Here is a 14,558-nt window from a genome sequence, read left to right as displayed (position 1 = left end):
GATTCTCCTGCCTCAGCCTCCTGAGTAGCTGGGATTACAGACATCCACAACCACGCCTGGCTAATTTTTGTATTTTTAGTAGAGACGGGGTTTTACCATGTTGGTCAGGCTGGTCTTGAACTCCTGACTTCATGATCTGCCTGCCTCGGCCTCCCAAGGTGCTGGGATTACAGGAGTGAGCCACCATGCCCAGCCTGCCTCACTGACTTTTAATGTAATTCTGATATGTTAGGACTAATGTCTGCCATTTTATTTTTTTTCTGCATGTTCTATTTGTCTTTTTCTGTCTTCCTGTGGGTTATGTCAACTTTTTTTTTCTTAAGAATTCTGTTTTATCTCTATTATTTGTGAGTACATCTCTTTATGCAGCTTTTTAACGCAATTGCTCTAGGCATTACATTACATTATACACACACACACACACACACATACACACAGAGAGATTTGCCTCTTGCAAAATACATATTTGTTGATGTTTTACATTTGAATAAAATATTAGGTAGTTCCTTAAAAATTGGGAAATTTATGTCAGCTGATCAAACTTCAGACAAAGATCTCCTCATATTTAGGGTTATCTCTCACATCAAGAAAAATATAAATTAGCTGCAAGGTCAAGATATATTTTGGGCTATTGGAATTGGCATCCCCAAAGATGTTGCTATGAGGACTGAACAAGGGTGGAATGCTAAATATTTAACATTAAGAAGGCCAAGCAATAATTAAGCATAACAAACATCAGCCATGGTGCTGGAGCAAGGTCATAAAGGCCCCCTGCTTGGCTCATTAAGTTGCTATTTTGTAGGAAAGTCCAGGGGGTGCCTGGCAGGAAGAGGCACAGGGCTGCCAAGGTAGCTTTGGGTAATGGCTGTTTTACCAACGAGAACAGAGAAAATCCAATATGTACTATGATGGCATAAGCCTTAGGATTGAAAAATATTATTGTAGGTAAAATACTTAACACAAAGCCTGGCACTTAGTAAGTGCTCAGTTAATGGCCATTCTTATTCTACTACTTCCTCCTTTCCCTTCCCTCTCCTCTTCCCCCTTCTTGTTTTTGTTCACTATATTGCATTACCCAAAAACAAATATCTGGCCTACAATATTGAGTATAAGGTTTCTGTCAAAATATTTGGCCCTTCATGAAGCTAAATCAGAGGTTCCTCAACTTTCTCGAGTCTCTTTGTGTCTCAGTAACTATTTTATGCTCAAGGCCAAAAGAAATACTCAATTGTTCTATTTATTAAATAGGTAGATCCAAACAACCCACTACTGGGTATCTATCCAAAGGAAAAGAAGTCATTATATAAAAAAGACAACTACACTCATATGTTTATCATGGTCCGATTCACAATTGCAAAGATACAGAATCAACCTGAATACCCATCCATGAGTGGATAAAGAAAACATGAGATAGACATGTTTTCTATGGATAGACAGATATATAGAGAGATAGAGAGATAAATGATCCAGATATAGATATATAATGGAATACTACTACTCAGGCATTAAAAAGAACAAAATAGAGTCTTTTGTGCAACTTGGATAGAACTGGAGGCGATTATCCTAAGTGAAGTAACTCAGGAATGGAAAATAAAATACCATATGTTTCTCACTTATAAGTGGGACCTAAGCTATGGGTATGCAAAGGCATACAGAGTGGTATAATGGACACTGAAGTCTCACAAGGGGATAGGGTGGGAGAGGAGTAAGGGATGAAAAACCACCTACTGGGTACAATGTACACCATTTGGGTGATGTGTACACTAAAATCACAGACTTCACCACTATACAATTCATCCTTGTAACCAAAAATCACTTGTACTACTAAAGCTATTGAAGCTAAAAATAACTTTTTTAAAGAAAAATGGCACAGAAAGTAGAGTTTCCAAGCCAGCCAGAGCAAGATTGCTGAACAAAAGCCTGCACTGATTGTCCTTCCTAGAGGAACACCAAACTGAACAACTACCCACACAAAAAGGCACCTTCATAAAAATGAAACATTAGGTAAGTGAGCACAGTAATTGGTTTGACTTCATATTACAGAAAGAGGAACTGAAGAGGATAGGAAAGAAAGTCTTGAACTGCTGATGCCACCCTTCTTCCATCCCCTGGCAGTGACCACATGATGCAGAGAGGAAATCTGCACTTGGGGAAGGGAAAGCACAGTGATTGTGGGGACTTGGCATTGAAACTTAGTGCTTCCCTGTCACACAGAAAGTCACACTGGGCAGAAATCTGCTGGTGCCCACACAGAGAGCATTTAGACCAGTTATGCCAGAGGCAAATCATCTATCCCGGTATTTGGAACCTGAGTTCTGGCAAGTCTTGCCACCATGGGCTAAAGTGCTATGGGTCCTAAATAAACTTGAAAAGCAGTCTAGGTTTCAAGAACTGCAATTACTAGACAAGTCCTGGTGCTGTGTTGGGCTCAGAGCCAACGGACTTGGGGGGCAGGAGATCTAGTGAGACACCAGCCAAGGCAGCCAAGGGAACGCCTGTACCATTGTCCTCCAAACACAAGCAGTCATGCTGGTGGCTCTGGGAGAGACTTCTTTCTTCTGCTTGAAGAGAGGAGAGAAAAGAGTAAAAACACAGACCTAAAACAACAAGAGAAAAGAAACAGATAATATACAATGGAGCTCCAATATGTGTCTGGTAGCAGACTTCTCAGGAAAAACATTATAGGCCAGCAGAAAGTAGTGTGACATATTTAAAGGGCTGAAGGAAAATAACTTTTATTCCAGAATAGTATATCCAGCAAAAATATCTTCAAACATGAAGGAAAATGAAGACTTTCCCAGACAAACAAAAACTGCAGGATTTCATCATCACTAGGCCTGTCCTACAAGAAATGCTAAAGTTCTTCAGTCCAAAAGAAGAGGATGTTAATGAGCAATAAGAAACCTCTGAAAGTACAAAACTCACTGGTAGTAGTAAATACACAGAAAAACACAGACTGTTATGACTGTAATTGTGGTGTGTAAACTACTCATATCTTCAATAGAAAGACTAAAAGATAACTGATCAAAAATAATAACTAAAATAATGTATTAGTCCATTCTTGCATGGCTCTAAAGAAATGCCTGAGACTGGGTAATTTACAAAGAAAAGAGGTTTAATTGGCTCACAGTTCCACAGGCTTTGGAGCAGGAGGAAGAGAGAATTGGGGAGGTGCCATACACTTTTAAACAACCAGATCTCATGAGAACTCTATCACAAGAACAGCACCAAATGGGGAAGTCTGCCCCAATGATCTAATCAGCTCCCACCTGGCCCCTCCTCCAACACTGGGGATTACAATCTGACATGAGATTGGGCAGGGACATAAATCCAAACCATGTCAAATAACTTTTTAAGACATAGACAGTATAAAAAGATATAAATAGAAACAACAAAAAGCTAAAAAGTTGGGCAATGAAGTTAAAGTGTTGAGTTTTCATTAGTATGCTCTTGGCTTGTTAGTTCTTTTTGTTGTTTATGTAATTAGTGTTGAGTTGTCATTAGTTTAAAATAATAGATTATGAGATATTTGCAAGCATCATTGCACACCACCAGAGAAAATCACCTTCAGTAAAAGGAAGACAGGGAGAAAGGAAAGAAGGAAGAGCAGGCCACAAACCAGAAAACAAATAACAAGATGGCAGTAGTAAGTTCTTATCGATAATAACATTTAATATAACTGGACTAAACTCTCCAATCAGAAGACATAGAGTGACTGAATTGATTAAAAAACAAAACAAAAAAAAACAACAAAAAAGTAAAAAAATAAAAACAACCAAGACCTAGGATATGTCGCCTGCAAGAAACACATTTTACCTATAAAAACATACATAGACTGAATATAAAGCAATGGAAAAAGATATACCATGCAAGTGAAAACCAAAAAAGAGAAGGAGTAGCTAGATTTATATCAGACAAAATACATTTCAAGACAAAAACTATGAAAAGAGACCAAGAAGGTAATTATAAAATGATAAAAGGGTCAATTCAGCAAGAGGATATAACAATTGAAACTACATATGCACCCAATAACGGAGCACTAGATATATAAAGCAAATACTGTTAGAGATAAAGAGAGATATAGACTTCAATACAATAATAGCTGGAGAGTTAAACACCCCACTTTCAGTACTGGACAGATCAACCAGACAGAAAATGAAAAGAGGAACATCAGACTTAATCTGCACTGTAGGCCAAAGGGACCTAATAAGCATCTACAGAACAGTTCATCATATGGCTGCAAAATAAAACATTCTTCTAAGCACATGGATAATTATCAATGATAGGCTATATGTTAGGCCACTAAACAAGTCTTTAAACATCAAAAAAATTGAAATTATATCAAGTATATTATCTGACCACAATGGAATTAAACTAGAAATTAATAATAAGAATAATTTTGGAAACTATATAAACAAACAGAAATTAAACAATATACACTTGAATGATCAGGAGGTCAATGAAGAAATTAAGAAGAAAATTTAAACATTTATTGAAACAAATAATAATGGAAACATAATGTACCCAAACCTATGGGATATAGGAAAAGCAGTACTAAGTGGAAAGTTTATAGCTATAAGTGCCCACATCAAAAAAGTAGGAAAACTTCAAATTAAATAAATGGTTTATCTTAAAGAACTAGAAAAGCAAGAGTAAACTAAACTCAAAATTAGTAGAGAAAATATAATAAAGATAAAAACAACCAAATAAAATTGAAACAAAGAATACAAAAGATCCACAAAATGTAAAGTTGGTGTTTAAAAAGAGAAAGTCAAAATCCTTAACCAAGTACTAGCAAACTGAATTAAACAACACATTTAAAAGATCATTTTCTGTGACCAAATGGGATTTATCCCACGGATGCAAGGATGGTTCAACAAATGCAGATTAATCTTATCAACAGCATGAAGGACGAAAACCAAATGATCTTTAAACTAGAAATCAATAACAAGAGCAATTTGGAAAATATTCAAACACATGGATATTAATGCACTAGAATGACCAGTAGGTCAATGAAGAAATCAAGAAGATAAAAAAATTAAGAAGCTAAAAACCTTCAAAAAATTGAATATAGAACAAACATAACTCAACACAACAAAAGCCATATATGACAAACTCACAGCTACTATCATACTGAATGAGGAAAAACTGAAAGCCTTTCCTCTGAGATTTGGAACATAACAAGGATACCCACTGTCACGACTGTTATTCAACATAGTACTGGAAGTCCTAGCTAGAGCAATTAGACAAGACAAAGAAATAAGGGCCGAGCGCGGTGGCTCACACCTGTAATCCCAGCACTTTGGGAGGCCGAGGCGGGTAGATCACGAGGTCAGGAGATCGAGACCATCCTGGCAAACATGGTAAAACCCTGTCTCTACTAAAAATACAAGAAAAGTATCCAGGCATGGTGGCGGGTGCCTGTAGTCCCAGCTTCTAGGGAGGCTGAGGCAGGAGGATGGCATGAACCCAGGAGGTGGTGGAGCTTGCAGTGAGCGGAGATTGTGCCACTGCACTCCCGCCTGGGCAACAGAGCGAGACTCTGTCTCAAAAAAAAAAAAAGAAAAAAAAAGAAATAAAGGACATCCAAATTGGAAAGGGAGAAAACAAATTATTCTTGTTTGTAGGTAGTATGATCTTATATTTGGAAAGACCTAAAGACTCCACCAAGAAACTATTAAAACTAACAAACAAATTCAGTAAAGCTGCAGGATACAAAATCAACATATAAAAATTGGTAGTAGTTCTATATGTCAAAAGTAAACCATCTGAAAAAGAAATCAGGAAACTAATCTCATTTACAATAGCTACAAATGAAATGAAATACTTAAGAATTAACTTGACCAAAGAAGTGAAAGATCTCTACTTTGAAAACTACAAGAGGGTGATCAAGATGGCTGACTAGAAGCAGCTGGTGTGTGTGGCTCTCATGGAGAATGATATGGTTTGGCTGTGTCCTCATTCAAATCTCAACTTGAATTGTATCTCCCAGAATTCCCACGTGTTGTGGGAGGGACCCAGGGGGAAGTAGTTGAATCACAGGAGCCAATCTTTCCTGTGCAATTCTAATGATGGTGAATAAAGTCTCATGAAAACTGATGGGTTTATCAGAGGCTTCTGCTTTCGCTTCCTCCTCATTTTTCTCTTGCCACCTCCAGGTAAGAAGTGCCTTTCACCTCCCTCCATGATTCTGAGGCCTCCCTAGTCATGTGGAACTGTAAGTCCAATTAAACCTCTTTTTCTTCCCAGTCTCGGATATGTCTTTATCAGCAGCATGAAAACAAACTAATACAGAGAAGAATGGAAAAGGCAAATAAATACAGTACCTTGAACTAAAACATCCAAGTATATGCATCAGGACTAATCAAGAAAACAACTCAACCCATGGAGCAAGGCAGGATGATGGCCCACCTGGGAGAGATACACAGCCAGGGGACCCTCCCCAACTCAGGAAAGCAGTGAGTAAATGTGCAACCCTGGGAACCCACACTTCTCCCTTGGATCTTTACAACCCTTGGGTTGAACTCTCTCCACCAGGGCCTTCAGTCTGACACACAGAGCTATGTGGAGTCTTGGCAGAGCAGCCACTCAGGCACATGAAGAGATCTGGGAGCCTTGGATACCTGGGCTTTCCAGGATTCACAGCAAAAGTAACTGTAACTCCAGCAAAGTGGGAGGTTAGACCCTTGTACATATCCCTAGGAAAATGGTTGAATCCAGGGGGCTAAGCAGCAATAGTCTGCAGGTACCTCATAGGAGAAGACCCACTAGATTGGAACTCCAACCAGCCACTGATAACAGTGTTGAACTTCACTGAGACAGAGCTCCTAGGGGGAGGGGTGGCCTGCCATCTTTGTCATTTGACCAACTTAGTGGTTCCAGCCTTTGGGCTTTGGAGAGTCCAAGCCAACTGGGGGCTGAAGTGATTCCCCAGCCCAGCATAGCTGTGCTACAAAAACATGGCCAGATAGTTTTTTAAACGTGTCCCAATCCCATTCTTCCTCACTGGGCAGGACCCCCAACCAGGGTCTTGAGCCACCCCTACTGGTGGTTTCTGGCTGATAGAGATTTAAAAGCTCCCTGGGATGGAGCTCCCAGAGGCAGAGGTGGGCTGCCATCTTTGTTCTTTGGACAATTAGCCATTCCAGCCTTCAGGGTTTAGAGAGTCCAAGCCACCTGGGGGATGAAAGTGGTCCCCCAACAGAGCATAGCTGCTCTACAAAAACATGGCCAGACTGCTTTTTAAAGCAGATCTCCAATCCCATTCCTCCTCACTAAGTGGGACTTCCCAAGCAGGGTTTCCAGCTACCCTCACCAGTGCTCTCCAGCTGACAGATTTAAAGCCTCCCTGGAAAGCAGTTCCCAAAGACAGTGCCAGGTTGCCATCTTTCCTGTTTGGGTTTCTTAACCATTCTTGTCTTCAGGCTTAGGAGAATCTTAGGTGACCAGGGGCAGTAGCAGACCCCAAGCACAGCACAGCTGCCCTACAAAAATGTGACCAGACTGCTTTTTAAAGTGGGTCCCCAATCCTGTTTCTCCTCATTGGGTGGGAACTCCCAACTGGAGTCTCCAGCCACATCCTAGAGGTACATTTAGGCTGGCAACAGGTCTGTACCTCCCTGGGACAAAGCTCCCAGAGGGAGGGGCAGGCCACCATATTTGCTGTTTCACAACCTTCACTGTTGATACCTCCATGTACTGGAAAATCAGGGTGACTAGGGACTGGAGTGGACTCCCAGTATACTGCAGTAGCCCTACAAAAAAGTGGCCAGATGGTTATGTGGATGCCCATTTCCATATCTCCTCACTGGGCAGGTCCTCCAGGCCTGGGCCTCCAGCCATCCACTGCCAGAGCTATCAAGACAGTAGCAGCTCTGCAACCCCCTGAACAAAGCCCCCAGGGAAAACTGAAAGCCTTTCTGTTACTGCCTCTGCAATGGAACTGCCCTTGCTACCCTCAGGCTAACAAAGGAGCAAAGACCCTAAGGCCTTATCCACACCTCCAACAAGCTGCAGTAGACCCAAGAAGAGGAGGCCAGTCTATCTCCCACAGGTCCCATCCAACCTCCCTGCTCATCACCAGACAGAAAGTCCCCAGTGTGGGCCCACAGCGCAGACCTTCCATCCTGGGATGATTGCACTGAGCAATTGCTGACCTATGTATTTCTGGGGTGGAGCCCCCAGGAGACAAGCAAAATACCCTTGGCCATAACTGCTACTAAGAACTCTTCCTCTGCTGCCTCCAAGTTGGGGGAGGAGCATAAACACTGAGATTGCCCCAGAGCTTCAGTGGGCAGCTCAGGAATGCCAAGCTGTGATCTACAGCCAGCACTCAAGGGGGGAGAGGAACCCACTCTTTCAGAGCATTGAGAGAGAACATGGCTGCAACTGTGAGGAAACACTGAGGGGTGCAGTTGTGATTCATAGATTTGGCTTCTTTACATAATTTCATACTTCTTGGAGGTTTCTTGGGGAGCCAAATAACTGAGCAAGAGTCTATCAACTAACCAATACATGTAAGTGCCACCTACTGGATCACAACCCAAAACTTCAACACCCCAAATACCTCGCTTACATACCCCAATCTGAAGCCAAAGACAAGAAGTCAGCTTCAAATAAAGAGCCTGCACAAAGTCTTGGCTCTGTGAAAACATCCAGAAAAGAAGTCTATTGACTCAATCTACACTGCAGTTAAAGGAACACCCACATGCAGAGATGAGAAAGAACCAACACAAGAACTCCAGTAACTCTCATGGCCAGAGTGTCATATGTCCTTCAAACAACTGCACCAATTCACCAACAAAAGTTCTTGACCAAGCTAAGCTGGCTGAAATGATAGAAAGAGAATTCAGAATATGGATAGGAATGAAGATCATTGAGATTCAGGAGAATGGTAAAACCCAATCCAAGTAAACTAAGAATCACAATAAAATAATACAGGAACTGAAGGACAAAATAGCTGGTATAAAAAAGAACCTAATGGATCTGACAGAGCTGAATAACACAAATACAAGAATTTCACAATGCAGTCACAAGTATTAACAGCAGAATAAACCAAGCTGAGGAAAGAATCTCAGAACTTGAAAACTGGATCTCTGAAATAAGGCAGTCAATAAAAATGGATGTTCAAAACCTCCAAGAAGTATGAAATTATGTAAACAGGCCAAATCTTTTAATCACTGGCACCTCTGAAAGGGAGGGGGAGAAAGCAAGCAACTTGGAAAACATATTTTAGGAGATCTTCCATGAAAACTTCCCCAACCCTGCTAGAGAGGCCAACAGTCAAATTCAGAAAATACAAAGAACTCCTGCAAGATTTTACACAAGAAGATCATCCCCGAGACACATAGTTGTCAGATTTTCCAAGGTTGAAATGAAAGAAAGAATGTTGAAGGCAGCTAGAGAAAGGGTAGGTCACCTACAAAGGAAACCCCATCAGGCTGACAGTGGACATTTCAGCTGAAACCCTATAAACCAGAAGAGATCAGGGGCCTATATTCAACATTCTTAAAGAAAAAATATATTCAGCTAGGAATTTCATATCTAGTCAAACCAAGCTTCCTAAGCAAAGGAGAAATAAGATCTTTTTCAGATAAGCAAATGTTGAGGGACCCACCTTACAAGAGATCTTGAAGGGATCACTAAATATTGAAAGGAAATACTGCTACCAGCTAATACAAAAACACATTTAAATACACAGACCGGTGACACTATAAAGCAACCACATGAATAATCCAGCGTAATAACCAGCTAACGACACAACAAGATCAAATCCACACATATTAATAGTAACCTTAAATGTAAATGCACTAAATGCCCCACTTAAAAGACACAGAGCAGTAAGCTGGATAAAAAAGTAAGACCCAATGGTATGCTGTCTTCGAGAGACCCATTGGATATGTATTGACACCCATAGGTTCAAAATAAAGGGACAGGGAAAAATTTACTAAGCAAATGGAATACAGAAAAAAGCAGGAGTTGCAATCCTAATTTCAGACAAAACAGACTTTAAACCAACAAAGATCAAAAGAGACAAGGAAGGCCATTACATAATGGTAAAGGGATCAATTCAACAAGAAGACCTAACTATCCTAAATATGTATGCACCCAACACAGGAGTACCCAGATTCATAAAGGAAGTTCTTAGAGACCCACAAAAAGACATGGACTTCCACATAATAATAGTGGGAGACTTCAACACTTCACTGACAGTATTAGACAGATCATCGAGGCACAAAATTAACAAAGAGATTCAGGACCTGAACTCAACATTGGACAAAATGGAACTGATAGACCTCTATAGAACTCTCCAATGAAAAACAACAGAGTATAAATTCTTCTCATCACCACATGTCACATACTCTAAAATCAACCACATAATTGAACATAAAACAATCCTCAGAAATGCAAAAGAACAAACATCATACCAAACACACTCTCAGACAACACTGCAATAAAAATAGAAGTCAAGACTAAGAATCACTCAAAACCATGCAATTACATAGAAATGAAACAACATGCTCCTGAATGACTTTTGGGTAAATAATGAAATTAGGGCAGAAATCAATAAGTTCTTTGAAACTAACGAGAACAAAGATACAAGATACGAGAATATCTGAGGCACAGCTAAGGCAGTGTTAAGAAGGAAATTCATAGGACTAAATGCCCACATCAAAAAGTTACGGGATCTCCAATTAACAACTTAACTTCACAAACCAAGAACAAATTAACACCAAAGCTAGCAGAAGACACGAAATAACCAAAATCAGAGCTAAACTGAAGGAAATCAAGACACAAAACATGATCTCAGAACTTGAAGATGGGCTCTCTGAAATAAGATAGTCAAAAAAATAAATGCATTGGACTCCTCCCCAATGCATTCTATGAGGCCAGCATCACCCTGATACCAAAACCTCACAAAGACAAGCACATACACAAAAAACTTCAGTTCAATATCCTTAGTAAGCACTGGCGCAAAAATCCTCACCAAAATAATTGCAAACCAAATATAGCAGCATATCAAAAAGCTAATCATCCACAATCCAGTAGGCTTCATCCCCAGATTTGCAACATTGATTCAACATATGCAAATAAAGAAATGTGATTCATCACATAAACAGAACTAAACACAAAAAACCACATGATTGTCTCAATAGACACAGAAAAGGCTTTTTAAAAAAATTCAAAAACGCTTCATGTTAAAAACCCTCAATAAACTAGGTATTGTTGGAACATACCTCAAAATAATAAGAGCCATCTATGAGAAAACCACTCCCAGCATTGTACTGAATGGGCAAAAGCTGGAAGCATTTCTCTTGATAACTGGCATAAGACAAGGGTGCCTTCTCTCATCCCTCCTATTCAACCTGGGGATGATTAATGGGTATAAAAATATAGTTAGGATGAATAAGATCTAGCATTTGATAGCACAGCAGAGCAACTACAGTCAATAATAATTTATGGTACATTTTAGCATATCTAAAATGGTAAAATTGGATTGTTTGTAAAATAACAAAAGGATAAATACTTAAGGTGATGGATACCATATTTACCCAATTTGATTCTTACACATTGTATGTCTGTATCAAAATATCTCATGTATTCCATAAATATACATCTACCATGCACCACAAAAATCAAAAATAAATTTTAAAATAATAATAAAAAAGACGGGAGGCTGAGGCAGGAGAATGGCTAAACCCGGGAGGCGGAGCTTGCAGTGAGCTGAGATCGGGCCACTGCACTCCAGCCTGGGCGACAGAGCGAGACTCCGTCTCAAAAAAAAAATAAATAAATAAATAATAATAATAATAATAAAAAAGAAAGTAGAGTTTCCATAAATCCCCATTCCCTCCCTGCTCCACCCCTAGTTTCTTCTATTATTAACATCTGGCATTAGGGTTGCACATAATATTACGATTAACTAATCAATATTGATACATAATTATTAACCAAAATCCATAGTTTACATTAGGATTCACTCTTTGCGTTGTATAGTTCTATGGATTTTGACAAATGTGGAATGCCATATATCTACCATTACTGTATCATACAAAAGAATTTCTCTGCCTTAAAAATGCCTTGTGCTTCACCTATTCATCTTTCCCCCTACCCTAAAATCTTGGCCCACTGAATTTTCACAATTTCTAAGTTTCATCTCTCCCAACCTGTCATATAGTTGAGATCATACAGGATGTAGCTTTTTCATACTACTATTCACTTAGCAATATACATTGCTTCATGTCTTTTCCTAGCTTGATATTTCATTTCTCTTTTTTCTTTTCTTTTCTGTTTTTATAGAGACGAGAGTCTCACTATGTTGCCAGGGGTGGTCTCAAACTCCTGGATTCAAGCGATCCTCCTGCCTCGGCCTCCCAAAGTTCTGGGATTACAGATGTGAGTCACTGCACACAGTCTCATTTCTTTTTATCACTGAGAAATATGCTATTGTATAGATGTACCATAGTTTGTTTACACATTCACCCATTGAAGAACATCTTAGTTGCTTCTAACTTTTGGTAATTATGCATAAAACTGCTATAAACATTCTTATGGAGGTTTTTGTGTAAACACAAGTTTTCAGTTCATTTGGGTAAATGCCTAGGAGCAGGATTTCTCTATCATATGGTAAGCCTATGTTTAGCTTTGTAAGAAACTACCACAGTTATCTTCCAAAGTGCTATACAATTTTACATTCTCCTGAACAGTGAATGAGGGTTCCAATTGCTCCACATGCTCACCAGCATTTGGTGTTCTCAGTGTTTTGGATTTTAGCCATTCTGATAGGTGTGTAGAAATATCTTGTTTTAATTTTCAATTCTTTAATGGCATATAATCTTGAGCATGTTTGCATAGGCTTATTTTCCTATTTTATATCTTATTTGCTATTTGCATATCTTCTTTGGTGAACTTGCCATCTATACAGATATTTTGTCCATTTTAAAGTTGGGTTGTTTGTTTACTGATTGTGAGTTTGAAGAGTTTTTTGTATATTTTGGATACATGTCATTTATCAGATACGTATTCTGCAAATAGTTTCATCCAGTCTGTGGCTTTGTTCATTTTAAACAAACAAAGTTTAATAACATGTGTACCTTATGTGGTACATAAGGTACATAATATGTGGGAGATACTCACAAAAATGAGTACGTCTCACAGGTGGCTTTGAATTCCAACTTATGTAGCATCTTCAACAAACAATAGCAAATTTAGAGAAGTGACAAGACAAAGAAAAAAGACTTTGAGTCTCGAAGGGTGGCAAATTATAGAAAGGCAAAGAAATGGTAGATACAGACTAGTTAATAAAGCTCATTACCTAGGTTCCTCTGGGACTGATCCCTAGGCTGGTAAGAGGTTGTCCTTCCTGGTAGACAGGGAAGTAGGGACACATTGGTGAATTTATGTCCTGCTTTTAAGCAAATAGTGGGAGAACAGAGAACTCCTTTTATATCTGCTTTTTCCCATTTGTCTTCAGCTCAAAATAATCCTTATGCCAAAGTGGCATATTCTAGTCACTTACAGTCCTCCCTTTGAACTTTATTTCAGAAAGTTTCATATATTAAAAGCTGAGTTCACAGTCCCATATCTTATGGAGCCAATCTCTTAGTCCTGATTTCAGTTAAACTCAGGTCAATTGAGTTAGAGAATTGTATATCATTTCAGGTGGCAGTGTTGCAGGTGGGTTCCCAACAAGATTAGGCCTCTATATGGTGCAAGCAAACAGGTATTTAAGTAGAGTCATTTCTATGCACACAAAAAAACTAAAGGTTAATCACTGGAAAAAAAAATGATAAATCAGCTTCTGAGTCCATAAGGCAGTCACGTGAGAGAGTTCTAGATTTGATCTCAAAACCTCTTAGATGGTGGAATGAGGATGGCAGTTAAAATCTAATGCATTTTCCTGGTTTGTGGTTTGAATATCTCTGGTGATATCATAGCATGTTCCAGTGAACTTTCTGAGTGGCCCACACAGCAACAGGCATCAAGGTTGCCTATATTTGAACTTTTGTGGTGATTTATCTGAAATTTATATCAAGTCATCCAGCTTTAGCTTTCAGAACTTTAGGAAAAGGGCAGTCTTAGCTGTTAACGGTTTCAAGTCAGAAAGGTGGGAGAAAATTGGAAATGCTAGCTTGGAGAATTGTAGTCAGATATTCAAGGAAACTACAGCAATTCAGGATCCAGTTTAGTTTAACAAAACCTCAAAGACAATGAATAGCACTAGATCTGATAATCTAATCTTGTTACAGATAGTACACTATGTTACACATAGTACACTAGAATTTTCTACTGAAACATTTTTCTCTCCATAGTCACCCGCATGCCTGCCAAAGATAATCATAGTAAAATTAATTTGTTTGCAAAATAAATCAGTCTCATTAAACGTGACCTGATTATTTACGTAAGTGCAGCAAGAATAGTGACTAACCATATAGGCTCTTTTTAGTTTGCTTTACTGGAACTTCTAACAGGAAATCTCAGATTTGACTTTTAAAAGCCTCTGTAGACTAAGAAGCCAAGCCAAAGACTTTCCATCAGACTTCGCCTGAAGAAGTTTT

The sequence above is a fragment of the Colobus angolensis genome, unplaced genomic scaffold, assembly GCF_000951035.1.
Source record: "Colobus angolensis palliatus isolate OR3802 unplaced genomic scaffold, Cang.pa_1.0 Scaffold31, whole genome shotgun sequence".
NCBI lineage: Eukaryota > Metazoa > Chordata > Mammalia > Primates > Cercopithecidae > Colobus > Colobus angolensis.
The sequence above is the reverse complement of the archived record's forward strand: the minus strand, read 5'-3'. Positions refer to the sequence as shown.